Genomic DNA, 17454 nt, shown 5'->3' on the forward strand with positions numbered 1-17454 from the left:
ACTTCCAACCCAACTTACAAAAATAGTCTACTAAATTCATCATAAAAGGAACCATCTTCCAGCACTCCATATCTCAGTAAACGATATGCCATACAAGACAATTACGTCATCTATAAACCAGTTGTTGTTGTTGTTCAGTTACTAAATCATGTCTGAATCTGCAACCCCATGAACTGTAGCATACCAGATATCCCTGCCCTTCACTATCTCCTGGAGTTTGTTCAAAATCATGTCTCTTGAATCAGTGATGCTATCCAACCATCTCATCTTGATATTACTCTCTCACATGCATACCTCTAGGCTGCTTTCCACCTTCACCTCATATCATCAAGTTTTATTTGTGTGTGTGTTAGTCGCTCAGTCATGTCTGACTCTTTGTGACCCCATGGATCATAGCCCATGAGGCTCCTCTGTCCATGGGATTTTCCAGGCAAGAATATTGGAGTGGGTTGTCATTTCCTTCTCCAGAGGCTCTCCCCAACCCAGGGATTGAACCCAGGTGTCCTGCATTGCAGACAGACTCTTTACCTTCTGAGCCACCAGGGAAAATTCCAGGTTTTATTTATTTTTAACTAAATATCTCTGGTGAAGTACAGGAATGCCTGTCATGCTGCAGTCAATGGGGTCACAAAGAGTGGGACACTACTGAGCCACTGAAAAACAGCAGAAATATCTCTCAAACATGTCCTCCTCTCTTTATCACCACTTTCATGATCTTAACACAAAGACACTAAAATATTAAATAGCTGTAATAACAACATCTCCACTCCGTTTCAATCATTCTCTGCCATGAATTCTGTGACATTTTAAAAATAAATACTAACAATGCAATTTTTCCCTTTAAAAAACACCTCTATCTTCCTTATAATAATACCAAATTCCATAACAAAGCCTAGCAATCCCTATCAGGTCTAATCTTATTTATTGTCTCTTCCTCCACTTGGGCTTCCCAGGTAGCCCAGTGGTAAAGAATCTGCCTCACAATAGAGGAGACGCAAAAGACACGGGTTTGATTCTTGGGTCAGGAAGTTTCCTTGGAGTAGGAAATGGCAGCCCACCCCAGTATTCTTGCCTGGAAAATTCCATGGACAGAGGAGCCTGGTGGGCTACAGTCCATGGGGTTTCAAAGATTTAGGCATGACTGAGCATGCACACCAAACTTACCCAAACTCTCAGGACCACAACTTCATCTCACTAGCGTTTGGAACTCATAATACATTTCACCACTTTGCCTTAATAGAGGTGACTCTCTCGACCTGGAAGTCTTTCCTCTCTTCACCATCAAGTTACCTCCCAAACATTCTCGGCATCTCTGCTCAGTTTTTAAGAGTTTTCCCTTCAGCTCCAGGACAAGGTTGAATATCCTGACATTACATTCCCCACCCCAGCACCTATTACATTTTTTCTCTGAATTATACCAGTTTTTTGGGTGAATATTTGGTTACTATCCTCTGCCCTCACTTGACTGTAAATAACATGAGGGTCCAATCACTGTTTTTATATTTCTACTGCCTCTTAAATTACCTACTACATAATAACTACAAAAAAAAAATTTATTGAGTTTTCCCTAGGAGACCACAGAAGTAAAAATGCTGATAGGTGGTTGGGGGGAAGGGGTGGAAAAGAAGCAGACTGAGATAACAGAAGTTTAATCGATACATCATCAAAAGCCAACTGAAAATCCAAGTATTTGTCTGCTTATATGACTGATGAAAAGTGACCAGACTCAAATTGAAAAAAGTAGGGAAAACCACTAGACCATTCAGGTATGACCTAAATCAAATCCCTTATGATTATACAGTGGAAGTGAGAAATAGATTTAAGGGCTTAGATCTGATAGATAGAGTGCCTGATGAACTATGGAATGAGGTTCTTGACATTGTACGGGAGACAGGGATCAAGACCATCCCCATGGAAAAGAAATGTAAAAAAAGCAAAATGGCTGCCTGGGGAGGCCTTACACATAGCTGTGAAAAGGAGAGAGGCAAAAAGCAAAGGAGAAAAAGAAAGATATAAGCATCTGAATGCAGAGTTCTAAAGAACAGCAAAAAGAGATAAGAAAGCCTTCTTCAGTGATCAATGCAAAGAAATAGAGGAAAACAACAGAATGGGAAAGACTGGAGATCTCTTCAAGAAAATTAGAGATACCAAGGGAATGTTCCATGCAAAGACAGGCTCGATAAAGGACGAGAATGGTATGGACCTAACAGAAGCAGAAGATATTAAGAAGAGGTGGCAAGAATACACAGAAGAACTGTAAAAAAAGATCTTCATGACCCAGATAATCATGATGATGTGATCACTCATCTAGAGCCAGACATCTTGGAATGTGACGTCAAGTGGGCCTTAGAAAGCATCACTACGAACAAAGCTAGTGGAGGTGATGGAATTCCAGTTCACCTCTTTCAAATCCTGATAGATGATGCTGTGAAAGTGCTGCACTCAATATGCCAGCAAATTTGGAAAACTCAGCAGTGGCCACAGGACTGGAAAAGGTCAGTTTTCATTCCAATCCCAAAGAAAGACAATGCCAAAGAATGCTCAAACTACCGCAGAATTGCACTCATCTCACATGCTAGTAAAGTAATGCTCAAAATTCTCCAAGCCAGGCTTCAGCAATACGTGAACCATGAACTCCCTGATGTTCAAGCTGGTTTAAGAAAAGTCAGAGGAACCAGAGATCAAATTGCCAACATCCCCTGGATCATGGAATAAGCAAGAGAGTTCCAGAAAGACATCGATCTCTGCTTTCTTGACTATGCCAAAGACTTTGACTGTGTGGATCACAATAAACTGTGGACAATTCTGAAAGAGATGGGAATACCAGACCACCTAACCTGCCTCTTGAGAAATCTGTATGTAGGTCAGGAAGCAACAGTTAGAACTGGACATGGAACAACAGACTGGTTCCAAATAGGAAAAGGAGTACATCAAGGCTATATATTGTCACCCTGCTTATTTAACTTATATACAGAGTACATCATGAGAAAGGCTGGACTGGAAGAAACACAAGCTGGAATGAAGATTGCTGGGAGAAATATCAATAACCTCAGATATGCAGATGACACCACACTTATGGCAGAAAGTGAAGAGAAGCTAAAAAGCCTCTTGATGAAAGTGAAAGAGGAGAGCGAAAAAGTTGGCTTAAAGCTCAACATTCAGAAAATGAAGATCTATGGAAAGAGAATCTTATAAATACCAAAGGACTTTAAGTGCTTCAGAGACAAACTTTCTTGTGATGTTTATGCTCACAGGAGATGATATCTGTACAAGTTTTCTTGCATATCATGTGTAACACAAACCACCTTGTATGTGCTGAGTTGAACATTGTGCATAAACTGGTGAACAAAGCATTTAAACTGTGGCATGTTGGCACTGATGCTGGGAAAAACTGAGGCAAGAGGAAAAGGGGGCAACAGAGGATGAGATGGTTGGATGGCATCACTGACTCAATGGACATGAGTTTGAGCAAACTAAGGGAGATAGTAAAGGAAGAGAAGCCTTGTGTGCTGCAGTTTATGAGGTCACAAAGGGTCAGTCATGACTTAGCAATAACATGTTGGCACTACATCCCAACAAAAAAAAATTGTTTCATTTTAGGGACACAATAGTGTTCATTAGACAAGGATAAAAGTCAACAAAGAGCACTTGAAATATTAGCAGAACCCAGTGGCCAAGAAGACACGAGACAGGATGCAAGACCGTTGGTTGAACATGAGGAAATTGATGTGTTAATATATGTTGACCAATGTCAGAATGATGTCTGGTAGCAGGGAGACACTCAATGATGTGAGTAAAAGGATCCATTGTGAAGCTATGACAAAATAAGTAGATGGGAGATGTGATAAAGAATAGATCAGAACTGAGATAGGAACCAATGAGAAGAGCCTGTATAGAGGTCTCAGGGAAAGGACTATGGGTCCTTTTACTCACATCATTGGAACCCAGTGTGAAGTTGTGACAAAAATAAGAAGATGGGAGATGTGAGGGAGAATAGATTAGAACCAATAAAAAGAGCTTTTTTAGAGCTCTCAGGGAAAGAGGGGACAAAAAGACCAGAACTAGACAGTGCTCAGCAGGGCATGGTTAGTGACTGGAGTTAGTGGACTTGTGGTTAGTGATTGGAAAGGTGACTATGGGGTGTTTGCCTGAAAAAAGGGGACACCAGAGCTACAGAAGGCTAAAACCATGGAGCTAAGGAAACTGAAGAGGACAAAGAGGAAGACACATTCCTCACAAGTTCCTCACACAGCAGCCAGCCACCACCATTGCTACAGCAGAGTTGCTGACAGTGTCCCTTAAGATAGAGTTTGTTCTGGTGGCTGCAAGAAACAGAAGAAACAGTGTCCAGTCAGAAGCAGAACAGGAGCAGCAGGATCTGGTCATTTGCCCCATATCCCCGACTTCCCTCATCCCTTTTACTCTCAACTGAGGACTTTTTCATATGGCCTTGCCTGTGGTTTCCCCTACTCAGTGTCAATGCAAACTGTGCTGGGCCTGTGGAACTTCATACCTTGTGTGTTGAAGAAGGATACAGGAAAGAATGAAAGTCAGTTCATTAGCTTTTCAGAAGAGAAAGCCAATCTTGGGTCAAGCTCTCAAAGACTGGAAATGAAGAGAATCTATTATAAGTGTTCAAGACTGTCTTATGTGAGGCTGAGTAGAACATAGTCCTAGGGGGAAACCCTTGAGAGATTAGACTTTAGTATCTCCAGTCTTTAGTATACAAGGTCAAATGATCAACATCAAAATAGTAAGATGTGTATACAATGTGTGTATGATTTGCTTAATACAACACAAAGAAATCATACACATATCTAGTCTCCTATGTGAAACTCACAATAATTCTGTATGGAGTCCAGTTTTTGTTTTTTCTCAATTAGGAATCAAAAATATAATAAAATTAAACCACTTGTGCCAATATTCCAAGTCAACTTCTACCTTTGATTATACTTGATATGGGTGAGTGACTGATTAACATTGATAAAGTCCTCTCATTCTTCAAGTATTCTGAATTCTTATAATAAATAATAGCCATTGAATCACTGTGTTTAGGATTTTATTCTGGAGCCCAAAACCATACCTAGCTTGAAGGTCTGAGAGCTTCTGACCATACTGCTCCTTTTTTGTGCAATCTGTCCTCTGAGAAGAATGATATCCTACTATTTTCTAAGAGTTCCCATCTTTGTCGTCTCTCTGAGTTTACATAATAGAGGTAGAAAAGTGTGAAGACTGCAGGACCAATACAGAATCTGCTAGAGGCTGAGCCTAGATTTCCCTTATCTAATTGATGTCTTTCGTGAATATTAGCAAAAACTGATACTGGAATGGTAACATCTAGAGAAATAAATGTGCATCACACTCCAGGTGTGATTTTTCTCTTGCCCAAGGCTCTTTTGGACTCTGCCTTTGATGGTCTCAAGTCTCCCCTCTGCATCCATGCCGGATCCCACACTTTTCTGGTCCCTCTCTCTCAGGTCCCTACTGAGAACCAGGAGAAAAACCACATGATTCATTCTACAACCCGTTGGACTCAATGTCTAGTCGGTCACAGAACTCACTTCTTATACTGACCTACTGACTTACTCTGGCTAGTGATGTCTTGGGTCTCCTGAAATGAACGTCAGTCAGAGTCAGTGTTTCCATAACTCTCCCAAAGTCTGATTCTTCAAATCACAGTCACGTAGGTAAATGGTCACAGATCTCTTTGGGGAAACATGGGGAACAGATTAACTATAAGAAGTCTGTCAGTTTAGCAGGGCACTTCCTCAAGGGACGTGCCCCTCACTCTTAATTAAGGACGTTCTGGCTCTATAAACCGGCTGGTGTCTAGGAGTTGACTGAGGGGACGATGTTTTGTTGATTCAAGTTATCATTCTGTTCACTCACCCAGGACTCTTCCACTTAAGGGAGGCCATTTACAGTCTCTTCAGGCAAAATAAGATTAACCTTCTGACACACGGGTCACAGGGATACTTCTAATGGTAAAAGAGCTCGATAGGAGTTAGAGTTCCATATCCCTAGTTTGTTTGGAATCTTCCCATATGTCCCCATTCTAGTTTTCAAGACCTCATTCCTTTCTAATTACTGTTGAAATGTTAACAGAAGAGGTCTGCAGTGTTGGGAATACAGAACAACCCTCTCTCCACTCCCCCTCACAACACAGCTAACAGTGGTTTCAGGAAATCTTATTTCTCAGAAAATTCTAGATATTTTTAGGAACTTGCTTGTGCTGTGCTTAGATTGTCCCAGCATTGTCTGACAACAATAAGCAGTGCAGACTCTGGCCAGCAGAGGGAGCCATTCAACAAAGGTATCCTTGGGTGTTATTAAGAAAGGTTTCCAGTTTCTCTATCGTTTTCAGGATATGGAGAGCAACTCAACATTAATAATTAATAAATGTGTTGTTATTGTCTAGTTGCTAAGTCGTGTCCAACTCTTTTTGCAACCCCATGTACTGTAGCCCACCAGGCTCCTCTGTCCACGGGATTTCCTAGGCAAGAATACTGGAGTAGGTTACTATTTCCTTTTTTAAGGGATCTTCCCCACCAGGGATCAAACTCACGCTTCCTGCTATGGTGGGCAGACTCTTTACCACTGAGCCACCTGGAAAGCCCAACTGATAAGAAAGAAAATTCGTTAATATTGGAAAGGAAGAAGTAAAACTTACACTATTGCAGATGACATGATATTATATACAGAAAACGCTAAAAATTCCACCAAAAAAGCTGTAGGACTAATAAATGAATTCAGTACAGTTGCAGGACATAAAATCAATATACAGAAATATGTTGCATTTCTATATGCTAATAACAATCAGGAAGAGAAATTAAGAAAACAATCACATTTATAATTGTATCATAAAGAATAAAATACCTAGGAATAAATTTAACCAAGGAGCTGAAAGACCTATACATTGAAAACTATAAGACATTGATGAAAGAAATAAAATAACACAAATAAAAGGAAAGACATTCCATGCTTATACATTGAAAGAATAAATATTGTTAAAATGTCCCTCCTACTCAAAGCCATCTGGAGATTCAATGTAACTTCTGTTAAAATTGCAATGGTATTTTTCAGAAATAGAACCAAAAAATCCTAAAATTGGTATGGAAACACAGAAGACGTAGTTTAGCCAAAGAAACTGAGAAAGAACAGAACTGAAGGCATGATGCTCTCTGATTTCAAAATGCATTACAAAGTTATAGTAATCAAAATAGTATCATACTGGCATAAAAACAGACATATAGATCAATGGAACACAATAGAGATCTCAGAAATAAAGCCACATGTATATGGTCAATTAATTCATGACAGAGGAACGAGGAATACCCAAAAGGAAGGGACAATCTCTTCAGTAAATGGTGTGGAGATAAGTGGACAGCCACATGAAAGGTAGTGAAGCTGAACCACTGCCATACTTCATAAACAAAGTTAGTGCGAAGTGAATTAAAGATGTGAGCGTAAGACCTGAAACCAAAAATCTCTTAAAAGAAAAAATAAGTAATAATTTCTTTAGCATCAGTCTTGGTGATGATTTCTTGGATTTGACACCAAAAGCAAAGAAGGTAAAAGTGAAAAATAAACAAGTAAGACTACATCAAACTAAAAAGCCTCTGAACAGCAAAGAAAACCATCAACAAAATTAAAAGGCAACCTACTGAATGGGAGAAAATATTTTCAAATTATGTGTCTTATATGAGGTTAATATCTAAAATGTATAAAGAATACATACAACTGAATAGCAAAAAAGTAAAATAAAAATTCAAATCTGATTTTAAAATGGGCAGAGAATCTACATAGACATCTTTCAAGAAAGATATACAGATAGATAGTCAATGGGTACAATAGAAGATGTTCAACATCACTAATCATCAGGGAAAAGGCAAATCAATACCATGAGGAAATATCATCTACACATGTTAGACTGACTATTATCAAAAAGACAAGAACTGACAAGTGCAGGAAAGGCTGTAGAGAAAAGAAAATCCTTGTGCACTATTGGTGGGAATGTACATGATTGCAGTCACTGTGGAAAACACTATAGAAGTTCCCCAAAAAATTAAAAATAGGAGACAGCAAGATGGCAGAGGAGAAGGTAGACATGGAGTACATCTCTCTCCACGGATACATTAGGAATACACCTTCAGACATGGAAGTGTATGCAGAACACCAGCTGAAAGTGGACAGGAGTACCTGACCAGGGGAAAAGAATATATAGAACCACACAAAACTCGGTAGGACTAAGGAAGTGGTGGTGGGGGGGGGGGGTGGGGGGTGGGGGGGGGACAGGAGTCTTAGTAGGACTGGACCTGCCCTCAGCAGGTGGGGGAACTGAAGCAGGGGGTCCAGTCTCTACACTGGGGCAATTGTCTGAGTCAGAGGAAAAACATTTAAGGCCGAGAGTGAAACAGCTGATCTGTGGCAGCCTAAATAGAATGAGAATCAGACAGTCCTTGCTGCAGACAGGGCCGCAGATCCCCTGGGAGGTGCGGTGGCTGGGAGCTGGAGTTTAGGGATCGTGGAGCAATCCCAGGGTGAGGACTGCCGTAGCAGCGGAGAAATGGATGGAGGCGATGTGAGGGAGGAGGTTGTGGTGGGAAATGTGTGGGAAATGCCTGTGGAGGAAAGCCGGCAGCCATGGAAGCAAGGTAATACCGCTGAGTCAATCATAGGGGGTGGAGCCATCACCATAGCCTCTCTTCTTCCACACACCAGCATCAGCAGCTGAGCAATAGAGAGGTAGGCCCATCAAACACCTGATGCACTGTACTACAGAGTAGGACCCCACCCTGGGTGCCCCTTAAGTGCCTGACTTGCCAGTCTGCAGAGTAGGACCCCAGCCAGGGGGGGACCCTCTATGTGCCTGACTCACCAAACAACAAAAAAGGACCCCAGGCAAGGAAAACTTCTAGGTGCCTAAATGGGTTGAGCTACAGAGAAAGACTGGCCAAAGAGGCCTTCTGATAGCCAGCCACAAGAGGCTCAGATAAAAGACACTGATAGGGGCATAACTCCCGTGGTGGAGGCAACCGGTGTCCCTGCACACTTGTTGTTGCCAGAACCCCTGCAAGCTAAGCAACTGCGCCACCTTCAGACTCAACTCTCACTGGGGCAGAGCTGCCACAGGCAAAAAAGTATTGTGCCTATTCGCGCAGGGTCACTTCGGTTGTGTCTAATCCTTTGTGACCCTGTAGACTGTTGCCTGCTAGGCTTCTCTGTCAGGGAGGGGGGTTCTCCAGGCAAAAATACTGGAGTGCATTGGCCAATACTGGTTGCCATACCCTTCTAAAACACTGTGTTTCCTGCTGCCTTAGCTGCCGACTTCCCTGAGTACCTGGCGCTGCCAGAACCCCTGTGACCCAAGCAGCTGCACCACCTCTACACCTGGCCCTCACAGAGGCAAGCCCGAGTCCTCCAGGGCAGCCTCAGGAGCAAACCCCAGTGGACGACCCACATGCAGAGGTGGAAATAAAGCCAGAATTGAAACCCAGGGGCAGTGTGGCTATGGAAGAAGACCCAAAAACCTTCCCACCAGCTGTACTAGTTGCAGATTAAATCCACATGATCAACTAGGCAGACCCTGTGTCTATGGAATATATAAAAGGTCATTGAGAACTCCCACAAAAGAAAATGCACTAGTTCTGATAGCTGTGGACATTGGAGGCAAGAACACACAGGAGTAGGACCAGATTAGAATCTGAGCTGCCCCTACAGCAGGTTCAGAGATCAAGGACAGTGTTGGAGGGCATCCTAGGGAGGTGAGGTGGACTGTGACTCCCAGTGAGGGAAAGGACTCTGACAGCTGTGACTCAAGAAAACATTCATTATTCTTATGTTTTGACTTGTTCTGTAGATTCTTTTGGATTTTTTTTTCTTTTCTTTTTTCCCTCTCCCACACTCCCCCCCATTATAGTTATTGATTTTATTGGCACTATGAAATCTAATTAAGCTTTTGAGATTTTTTTTTCTTTTTCTTTTTTTCTCAATCACATGTTTATTGCTGTTATAAACCTCTGGCTCTACATTGGGCTTTTGCAGCTCTGGGGAGTTTTCCCATTTTTTTTTTTTTTTGCCTCTCTTTTTTTAATTATAAGTTTTTAAACCTATTATTATTTTTTCTACATTTATTCCTTTGTTTGCTTTTCCTACAATTTTGTTCCCCTTGCAGTTAATCGTTAATGTATATAAATCTTCTCTATCTACTTCTATTTAACTTTGCATATCTATTTTTTATTTCTTTTCTTTCTTTCCTTTCCTCTCAACATATTTGTTAGTTTTATTTTCATTGTTTTATTCCACTATTGGCACCTTGCTTTAGTTTTGTTTTCCAGTTTGTACTTTAGCTATTTTTGTTCTGGTAAACATAATTTTTGGTCCCCCTTGTTCGCCAGGTCATTCTATTGTACGCTTTTTTGTTGTTGGACTGTTTTGATTTTGCTTATGGGTATATATGTGTTTATTCAGTCACATTTTTTATTGTTGTTATAAACCTCTGCCTCTATGTTGGACTTTTGCAGTTCTGTTGAGTTTCCCTTTTTTCCTTTCTTCTATCTTCTTCTGTTTATTTTTCTTTTCTTTTCTCTTTTTCATAATTTTAGGTTCTAGTTTTTTTTAACCTATTATATTTTTCTACACTTATTCCTTTGTTTGCCTTTCCTAATATTCTTTCCCCTTTGCAGTTCGTCTTTAATGTATGTAAATCTTCTTCATCTACCTCTATTAGCTTTGCATATCCATTCTTTCTTTTCTTTCTTTCCTTTCCTCTCAACATATTTGTTAGTTTTGTTTTCATTGTTTTATTCCCCATTTGGCACCTTGCTTTAGTATTGTTTTCCAGTTTGTGCTTTAGTTAGTTTTGTTCTTAACTAGTAAATATAATTTTTGCTTTTCTTTGTTCACTGGGTCAATCTATTGCACTTTATTTTTGTTGAACTGTTTTGATTTTGCTTATTGGTGTTTATGTATATGTGTATTCCATTAATTTAATTATTATTTTCATTTTGTAACTGCCATTTTTCTGGGGTTCATATTTGGTTTCTCATTTTTGGATATTTGTTTTAATCTCACTTAATATCATAACAAGCCAGCTGTGAAATCTTCGTTCCTTACCAGCGATCAACCCCTGAGCCTTTGGAGTGGGAGCACTGACTCCAGAGGACTAATCCTTGGGGGTATCAAATAGTAAGAACTCACACAAAGGAAACCACTAGAATACAAGACCCAGCATCACCCAACCACCAATACCATCCTGGTGCAGGACACCTCATCTAAACAACAAGTAAAACAAAAATAAAAACTCAATCATAGGAGACAGGATCACCACCTCACTCAGCCTTGCCCATCAGAGGAAAAACAAACAAACAAAGAAAATTCAGCAAAAATCTCACCCCAACAGAAGCTTACACAAAGCACTGGACCAATCTTAGAGGGCAGAAACCAAAAGAAGAAAGAATTCAACCTTGAAGCCTGGGAGAAAGATATCTCAAGCACAGTATAAAAAAATAATGAAAAGGCAGAGAAATACTACAAAAAGGAAGGAACAAACTAGAAACACAGAAATCCAAATAAATGAAAAGGAAATAGCCAAACTACCCGAAAAAGAATTCAGAATAATGATAGTAAACATGATCAAAAACTTGAAAGCAAAATGGAGAAAATGCAAGAATCAATTAACAAAGCCTAGAAGAATTAAAGAATACACATGCAGAGACAAACAACACAATTGCTGAAATTAAAAATACTCTAGAAGGAATCAAAAGCAAAATATCTGAAACAGAAGAACGAATCAGTGAGATGAAAGAAAAAATGGTGGAAATAACTTCTGAGGAGCAGAATAAAGTAAAAAGAGTGAAAAGAAATGAGGATATGTAAGGCTCGGATAACCGCACTCTGAAAAGGACACTCAGGGACAGCCTCTAGTGGACTGACAAAGTTGATTATCTAACTGCGCAGTTTTATAATTCTCAGGGAATAGAGCATAAGGCAGACTTGCACGTAGCCATTCCAGATAAACATTAAAGTATTCAAGCATAAAATACAGTTCCCATCGCCCAAGACATAACATAGCTTTGGCGAAACTCTGAAGGGAGTCTTATCATGAAACAGCAGTCCTTGTTCTCAGAAACAGGTGGTCAGAAGGAGGCCTTCGAATGCCTCATGGCCAGGCGTATAACCCTTCGTTATCCATTCGCAGCCTCAGGCACTCGGTGACCGCTCATAACCCTTTGTTATGCTCGTTCCAGCTTCCAACCTTCGTCATGAGTGGAGAAAATATATTTTCAGTATTTGCTCAAAGCCTTCCAGCTCCTCCACAAGGATAGTCTCAGAGACCTCTGGGACAATATCAAATGCACCAACATTTGAATAATAGGGGTCCCAGAAGAAGAAGAGAAAAAGAAAAGGTATGAGAAAATTTTTGAAAAGATTATAGTTGAAAATTTCCCCAACATGGAAAAGGAAATAGTCAATCAAGTTCAAGAGGCATAAAGAGTCCCGTACAGGAAAAATCCAAGGAGAAACACACCAAGACACATACTAATCAAACTAACAAAGACTAAACACAATGAAAGAATATAAGAAGCAGCAAGGGAGAAGGAACAAGTAACATACAAGGGAGACCCCATACACTTAACAGCTGATCTTTCACCAGAAACTCTGCAGGCCAGAAGGGAATGGCAGGATATATTTAAAGTACTGAAAGGGAGAAATCTACAACCAAGATTACTTACTGTACCTGGCAAGGATCTCCTTCAAAATTGATGGAAAAATAAAAAGCTTTTCAGACAAGCAAAAGTTAAGAGAATTCAGTACCACCAAACCAGCTTTACAACAAATGTTAAATGAACTTATACAGTCAAGAAATACAAGAGAAGAAAAAAGATCTACAAAATTGACCCCAAACAATTAAGAAAATGGCAATAGGAACATATATATCAATAATTACTTTAAATGTAAATTGATTAAATATTCCAACCAAAAGACACAGACTAGCTGAATGGATACAAGAACAAGAACCCTATATATGCTGTCTACAAGAAACCCACCTCAGACCTAAAGACACATATAGATGGAAAGTGAAGGATGGAAAAATCTATTCCATGCAAGTGGGAAGCAAAAAAAAGCTGGAGTAGGAATCCTCATATCAGACAAAATAGACCTTAAAATAAAGAAGATTATAAGAGATAAGAAAGGACACTACATAGTGATCAAGGGATCAATCCAAGAGGAGGATATAACAATTGTAAATATCTATGCACCCAACATGGAAGCACCTCAATACATAAGACAAACAATAACAGACATAAAAGGAGAAATTGACAGTAACACAATAATAGTAGGAGGCTTTAACACCCCACTCACACCAATAGACAGATCATAAAAACATAAAATTAATAAGGAAATGCAAGTCTTAAATGATACAGTAGATGAGATGGATCTCATTGATATCTTCAGGACATTCCATCCAAATGCAGAAGAATACACCTTCTTCTCAAATGCACATGGAACATTCTCTAGGATAGACCACATTGGGTCACAAATCAAACCTCAGTAAATTTAAGAAAATTGAAATCATATCAAGCATTTTCTTCAACCACAACCCTATGAGACTGATATCAATTACAAGAAAAACACTGTAAGAAACACAAACACATGGAGATTAAACAACACGTTTCTAAATAACCAACAGGTTACTGATGAAATCAAAAGGGAAATTTAAAAAAATTTCTAGAAACAGATGACAATGAAACCATGACAACTCAAAACCTATGGGATGCAGCAAAAGCAGTCCTAAGAGGGAAGTTTGTAACCACACAATCTTACCTCAAGAAATAAGAAAAACATTGAATGGACAACCTAACTTTACACCTAAAACAACTGGAAAAAGAACAACAACAACAAAAAATAAATAGTAGAAGGAAAGAAATCATAAAGCTCTGAGCAGATATAAATGGAAAAGAAATGACAGAAACAATAGTAAAGATTAATAAAGCTAAAAGCTGGTTCTTTGAGAAGATAAAATTGACAAACGTTTAGCCAGACTCATTGAGGAAAAAAGAGAGAAGAATCAAATCAACAAAATAAGAAATGAAAAAGGAGAGGTTACATCAGACAATGCAGAAATACAAAGGATTATGAGACTATTATGGACAACTATATGGCAGTAAGATAGATAACCTAGAAGTAATGGACAGATTCTTAGAAAAGTTCAATCTTCCAGGACTGAACCAGTAAGAAATAGAAATTATGAACAACCCAACTATAAGCACTGAAATTGAAGCTGTGATCAAGAATCTCCCCCAAAACAAAAACCCAAGACCAGATGGGTTCACAGGAGAATTCTATCAAAAGATTTAAGGCCTATCTTTCTAAAAGTATTTCAAAAAATTGCAGAGGAAGGAACACTTCCAAACTCCTTCCAAGAGGCCACCATCACCCTGATACCAAGATCAGACAAAGACAACACAAAAAAAGGAAACTATAGGCCAATATCACTGATGAACATAGATGCAAAAAACCTCAATAAAATTTTAGCAAACAGAATTCAGTAACACATCAAAAGCTCATATACCATGATCAAGTTGGGTTTATTCCAGGAATGCAAGGATTCTTCAAGATATGCAAATCAATCAATGTGATATACCACATTAACAAATTGAAAGATTAAAAACCATATGATAATCTCAATAGATGCAGAAAAAGCCCTTGACAAAGCTAACACCCATTTATGATTAAAACTCTTCAAAAAACGAGCATAGAAGGAACCTACCTCAGTTTCATTCTTTTACAAGTGGTTGACCAGTTTTCCCAGGACCACTTGTTAAAGAGATTGTCTTTAATCCATTGTATATTCTTGCCTCCTTTGTCGAAGATAAGGTGTCCATAGGTGTGTGGATTTATCTCTGGGCTTTTTATTTTGTTCCATTGATCTATATTTCTGTCTTTGTTCCAGTACCATACTGTCTTGATGATTGTGGCTTTGTAGTAGAGCCTGAAGTCAGGCAGGTTGATTCCTCCAGTTCCATTCTTCTCTCTCAAGATTGCTTTGGCTATTTGAGGTTTTTTTTGTATTTCCATATATATTGTGAAATTATTTGTTCTAGCTCTGTGAAAAATACTGCTGGTAGATTGATAGGGATTGCATTGAATCTGTAGATTACTTTGGGTAGTATACTCATTTTCACTATATTGATTCTTCCGATCCATGAACATGGTATAGTTCTCTATCTATTAGTCTCCTCTTTGATTTCTTTCATCAGTGTTTTACAGTTTTCTCTATATAGGTCTTTAGTTTCTTTAGGTAGATAAGTTCCCAAGTATTTTATTCTTTTCGTTGCAATGGTTAATGGAATTGTTTCCTTAATTTCTTTTTCTACTTTCTCATTATTAGTGTATAGGAATGCAAGGGATTTCTGTGTGTTGATTTTGTGTCCCGCAACTTTACTATATTCATTAATTAGTCCTAGTAATTTTCTAGTGGAGTCACAAAAATAAACTCAAAATGGATTAAAGATCTAGATGTAAGACCAGAAACTATAAAACTCCTATAGGAGAACATAGGTAAAACACTCTCCAACATAAATCACAGCAGGATCCTCTATGATCCATCTCCCAGAATACTGGAAATAAAAGCAAAATTAAACAAATGGGATCTAATTAAAATTAAAAGCTTCTGCACAACAAAGAAAACTATAAGCAAGGTGAAAAGACAGCCTTTAGAACGGGAGAAAATAATAGCAAATGAAGCAACTGACAAAGAATTAATCTCAAAAATATACAAGCAACTCATGCAACTCAATTCCAGAAAAATAAACGACCCAATCAAAAAATGGGCCAAAGAACTAAATAGACATTTCTCCAAAGAAGACATACGGATAGCTAACAAACACAAGAAAAGATGCTCAACATCACTCATAATCAGAGAAATGCAAATCAAGACCACAATGAGGTACTATTTCACAACAGTCAGAATGGCTGTGATCCAAAAGTCCACAAGCAATAAATGCTGGAGAAGATGTGGAGAAAAGGGAACCCTCTTACACTGTTGGTGGGAATGCAAACTAGTACAGCCACTATGGAGAACAGTGTGAAGATTCCTTAAAAAATTGCAAATAGAACTGCCTTATGACCCAGCAATCCCACTTCTGGGCATACACACCAAGGAAACCAGAATTGAAAGAGACACGTGTACCCCAATGTTCATCGCAGCACTGTTTACAATAGCCAGGACATGGAAGCAACCTAGATGTCCATCAACAGACGAATGGATAAGAAAGCTGTGGTACATATACACTATGGAATATTACTCAGCCATTAAAAAGAATACATTTGAATCAGTTCTAATGAGGTGGATGAAACTGGAGCCGATTATACAGGGTGAAGTAAGCTAGAAAGAAAAACACCAATAGAGTATACTAACACATATATATGGAATTTAGAAAGATGGTAATAATAACCCTATATGCGAGACAGCAAAAGAGACACAAATCTATAGAATAGACTGTTGGACTCTGTGGGGGAGGGAGAGGGTGGGATGATTCGGGAGAATGGCATTGAGACATTTATACTATCATGTAAGAAACGAATCACTAGTCTAGGTTCGATAGAGGATACAGGATGCTTGGGGCTGGTGCACTGGGCTGACCCAGAGAGATGATATGGGGAGGGTGGTGGGAGGGGGGTTCAGGGTTGGGAACTCATGTACACCTGTGGTGGATTCATGTCAATGTATGGCAAAACCAATACAGTATTGTAAAGTAAAAAAAAAAAATTTGAAGAAAAAAAAAAGAAGGAACCTACCTCAACATTGTAAAGGCCGTATATGATAAGCCACTAGCAAACATTATTCTCAATGGTGAAAAACTGAAACCATTCCACCTAAGATCAGGAACAAGACATGGGTGTCCACTTTCATCATTATTCTTCAACATAGTCCTAGAAGTCCTAGCTATAGCAATGAGAAAAGAAAAAGAAATAAAAGGAATCCAGATAGAAAAAGAAGAAGTAAAGCTCTCACTGTTTGCACAGGACATGATACTGTACATAGAATATCCTAAAGATATTATCAGAAAATTACTAAAGCCAAACAGTGAATTTAGCAAATTTGCAGGATGCAAAATCAATACACAGAAATCACTTGCATTTCTATATACTAACAATGGAAAATCAGAAAGAAAAATTAAAGAATCAATCCCATTCACCATTGCAACAAAAAGAATTAAATATCTAGGAATAAACTTACCTAAGGAGACAAGAGAACTGGACACAGAAAATTATAAGACACTCATGAAAGAAATCATAGACAATATAAACAGATGGAGAGATAGTCCATGTTCCTGGGTAGGAAGAATCAATATTGTGAAAATGACTATACTATCAAATGCAATCCACAGATTCAATGTGGTCCCTATCAAATTACCAATGGCATTTTTTCACAGAACTAGAACAAAA

Source organism: Capra hircus, chromosome 5, assembly GCF_001704415.2.
Source record: "Capra hircus breed San Clemente chromosome 5, ASM170441v1, whole genome shotgun sequence".
Lineage (NCBI taxonomy): Eukaryota > Metazoa > Chordata > Mammalia > Artiodactyla > Bovidae > Capra > Capra hircus.